The sequence below is a fragment of the Humulus lupulus genome, chromosome 1 (assembly GCF_963169125.1).
Source record: "Humulus lupulus chromosome 1, drHumLupu1.1, whole genome shotgun sequence".
Taxonomy (NCBI): domain Eukaryota; kingdom Viridiplantae; phylum Streptophyta; class Magnoliopsida; order Rosales; family Cannabaceae; genus Humulus; species Humulus lupulus.
The window spans coordinates 165,391,351-165,395,903 of NC_084793.1; the positions used below are offsets into that span (position 1 = coordinate 165,391,351).

Sequence of the window (4,553 nt, forward strand, 5' to 3'; positions counted from 1 at the left end):
ACTAATATTGGGATAATAAATCAAACACAGTTGAGCTTGAAATAACATAAACTAATAAATCGAAGGAGAAAGGATAGTATCAGAAGAAGACATGAAGATAAGTTGTTGCGGCTTAGGACTGGATTCATCATGGACTATGGGAAATTCTTATTAAATATTGGGTACATTACATGTGTCACCTGGCTATAGGCCTAGTTGCGCAGCTCCCCAGCCTAAAAAGGGGTGGTCCCCAAAATCCTAACAGAAAAGGCGCCTGGGAGCACTCCTTGAGTCCGCGCGGCCTCCAAATCTCCAAAAATCTCTTATAACTCTTGAATAAAGAGTTATTTCATGTGCTTTTGAACTTATACTTGTGGAAAAATCGTAGGTGATGTTAGTTTATTTTTAGCTTTTATCGCTAACTTTGGTGTTTTTATGATCTTAATTAAGTTTAATTATTTTTGTATTTTTTAATAGCTAATGGGTTAAAAGGTAGTAGTTTCATGGATAAATATTTGCACAAAGAATTAACTAACATGTGAAACTATCTACATTGAATTTTTGATAGCTGAATTATCAGGTTTTGCTGCAACAAAACAGATTTTGCTGAAGCATTTTGATCAGACGGTTTTTGGGCACATAGAACACGTGACAAGTCAATGGGTGAGCTAGAATATTGGCTGAGGTGGCAAGTACAAAACGCATTAGTCAACATTTGGGAGAAAATGACAAAAGAAAATAGGAACTCACGTTTTTTAGAAGGAAGGGCAATATTGTACTTTTGAGGCTAAAGGAGGAAACCTAGAATACACTTAAAGAGGTATCAGCCGAAATAGAGAGGAGCAGCCATTTTTGGAAAGAAAAACCAGGAAAGAAGAAATAGAGAAATCCATAAATCAGCAAGGAAGAAGGATGATGAAAAAAGAGAGCTCAAGCATCATTTTGGATTTGTTCTTTCTTCTATTCCTAAACTCCATTTTTATATTTTCTAAGTGATTTCTGAATCTGAATATTATGAGCTGTTTTGATTGTGGATTAATGTTTATTAACTCAGCCATGAACTAATTTTTAGGTGGCTTGAATTGTTGATGAACCCTATGTTATAGTTTAGTAAGTTATTGCACTTTATTTTAGTAAAATATTTCTTGTTCATTCAAGTGTGCTTATATTAATTTCTTATTATTGTTTGACCAGCAATGACAAGATATTTAATTATGTTTAATGCTGGAAAAATTAAATGTAATGGGAAGAACTTGAATTCACATAAGTCATAATCCATGTTAGGTTATGTTAGTAAGTAACATAAGGATGTGTTATTTTCCTTATGTAACTTTTGAGAATTAAACTTTGAATTTGCATTCTTAAATCTAATTTTGCATAGAAATATGTTTAATTAGGTAAAATAATTAATGTCATAAAATTTGAGAAAGTTTTATGAGTGTTTAAATGAATTCTTATTAATCTGGAAGTTTTGCTAAAATATTGCTGCCGCAATCTGTTCGCAATTTGTTCAAAATGATTAATATAGAAAAAATCAATAATTTAAGTCCATTTTGTGATTTATATATTTCTTTCTTCAATTTTAATTTTAGTATTTCTATCTTTTTAATGTTTTCTTTAGCTTAAAAACAACTCATTTGATTTTTAGTATTTTTAAGTTATTTAATAATTATTTTACTTATTTTTCTATTTTGTAACAACAATTTACTTATTATTATTATTATTATTATATTATATTATATTATATTATATTATATTACGTGCACTTGCATATTTTAAATCAAATATTAAATTTATACAACAATCTCGCTAGGCTGTTACTGGGCTTCTCGGGCTCTCCAAGAATGGATGTGAAAGTGTTTTTCTTGGATCTGGACCTGATCTCAGAACCTCCCGAGGGGTTATGGTTCAGGGATTCACGGAGGATCCCAAGACCCTTGCTCGGGAGTTGAGTAAATTGCACACCGATCACTTGTTGGCATGGTTGTCATCCTCCGACGACTTCTCGGGAAGTATGCCACATATGTGTCACCATGTGTCGATAAATGCTGACGTAAACGGTAAGACGAAAAAGGCCCGGAACGACGCCGAAAACCAAAGTTTAACCATAAATGAATAAAAAACAACACATGAAAACATCAGAGAAGATAACACAAGCTCATGTGAGCACTAATTATACCAATATTGAGATAATAAATCAAACACAGTTGAGCTTGGAATAACACAAACTAATAAATGGAAGGAGAAGGACAGTATCAGAAGGAGACATGAAGATAAGTTGTTGCGGCTTAGGACTGGATTCATCATGGACCATGATTGTGATGCTTCACCATCTGGGAAATTAAAAATAGTTGAGCGAAAAGTAGGTTTGAAATTTTGTAAATTAAAGAACATTAGTCTCAATTATTTAGAGGGGAAAAAAATACTTCAACTGCGTAAATACCATACCTACACTTTTATGATTCTTTAAGCAAATGAGCCCAATTATATCTCAATCACTCCTCCAACGCTGAAACAGAAAATATATTTAAAAAAACAAAAATCAACTTCTGAGTTGATTATAAAAAATCTTCAATCTCATCAAATAAATCTAATCTAGATAAAAACAATACCAAAACTGAAATTGTCCAAAACTGAAAAGGTTGGTAGACACCGGTAGAAGAAGTGACATGCAATAGAATGAGGGGCCTCTGTTAGCAAATTTACTCTTATTAAGGCAAACAAACTCCAATACAAAGCGGAAAAGTGGACAAATCAAGGAGCTATGAACAATAATTTATTAATCGGAGAGGAAAGAATGGAGATTGGGTAAAGGAGAAAAAAAGAACAGGGTAGAAGCAATAGAAAAGTACAAGAGAAACTGAACGTGTCTTTTTCTTCATATTGAATAAGAAATGTGTTTTCGTTCGAGGACCTGCAATAGGAAAAGTTAAAACGTGTCCTCTAATAGCCTAGAATAAAAGCTAAAAAAACATAGTGAAATTATTGTATTTTGTTTTCAAATTAAGAAAAGAATAAGTGCAAAGAGACAATTGAAAAACGAATGAACAGTGTATGAAACGAAAAAATACATGAACGAAAAAAATGGATAAGTGCGACTTTTATAGATGTTATAGAAAAATATAAATAAATATAGTACAATTTAGGATTTTACGTTAAGTCTTATTGGGATAACTCTCAATGTTCTCGACCCGTGAATAATTTTTGGCACGATTTTTTTATGTGTATATTATATTTAGAGTATCCTACAAATTTTCAGAAAATTCCTAATAGTTTACCGTACCGAAAACTAAGTTCAAACATATTGTTTTCCACACGCATAAAAAAAATTAGTCACGCATGCAATAACATGTTTGAACTTAGTTTTCGGTACTGTAAACTATTCGGAATTTTCTGAAAATTTGCAGATACTCTAAATAGCTATAATATGCACTGTCATAAAAAAAATTGCGCCGAAAACTATTCACGGGTCAAGAACAGTGAGAGCCTCACCGATAGTACTTAAAGTGAAGCCCCTATAAGAGAATTCCCCAATAAATATATATTAACTTTTGAATTCATCTTATGTACCTTTTATTCTTTAGTATATTTTTTCAAAATTTTAAAATTAATATCATAATTAAATCTAAATATCTATATCTATATATATATAAATGAGAGCTTCAATAAGATGATGTGGCACTCTAAAATTACTCCAAACTATTTTTTCTATTTTCTCCTTTAATCTAATTTTTTTACTCATTTTTATTATTAATTATTTAATTAAATTATAAATATAAATAACCGTAAACTTTTCTCATTTTTTATTTTAATTTCCTAATTTATGGCTATTAATTAATTAATAAAAAAGTCTATCTATTTTCTCTCCTTTTTTCTCATTTTTATTTTAATAATAATAAAAATAGATGTCAATTAAAAATATCTATATATAATAATAAATAAATAATCTATCTATTTTTATTTATGACTTGTTGACAAAATATGATATCCAAATGTCAATTTTTAACAATAAATTATCCAAATGAGTAAACACAAAGTCCACGAGTTAATTTTAAAAAATAAATGGTCCAAACGGGTAATCGGCTAAAATACAAAGTTCAAAATGGTATGAACCCTTAAGTAAAACATAAATTATATATATTTATATAATTTACTTTCTATAAAGAATTTTTAACACTTTGAATAAATACATAGTCCAAAGGTTAATTTTTAAAAATAAAGAGTCAAAACGAGTAATCGGCCAAAATATTGTGTTCAGATAACCGATCTATCTATTCCCATTTTTAACATTTTGACAAAACTTGAGGTCCACAAGTTAATTTTTAAAAATAAAGGTCCCAACGGGTAATCGGCTAAAATACAAGGTTCAAAATGATGTGAATCCTTACAAAAAAACATAAATTATATATAATTTAATTTTTATAAAGAATTTTTAACCTTTTGAATAAATATATGATCCAAATGTTAAATTATAAAAATAAAGGATCAAAATGGGTAATCGGCCAAAATACAATGTTCAAATAATCGATCTATCCTATCTTATATTTAACCTTTTGAAAAAACACGAGTTTTAA

The 4,553-nt window shown here is 29.5% G+C and overlaps 1 long non-coding RNA gene across 1 annotated transcript; it reads right to left on the reverse strand.

The window, feature by feature from the left end:
• Positions 1–1,560: 1,560 nt before the first annotated feature.
• On the reverse strand, positions 1,561–2,986 carry LOC133822058 (uncharacterized). The gene is made up of 3 exons (XR_009887801.1): positions 2,592–2,986; positions 2,428–2,488; positions 1,561–2,312 (listed from the first exon to the last, which is right to left on the reverse strand). It is a non-coding gene; the product is annotated as an uncharacterized LOC133822058 (long non-coding RNA).
• Between the last annotated feature and the right edge of the window lie 1,567 nt (positions 2,987–4,553).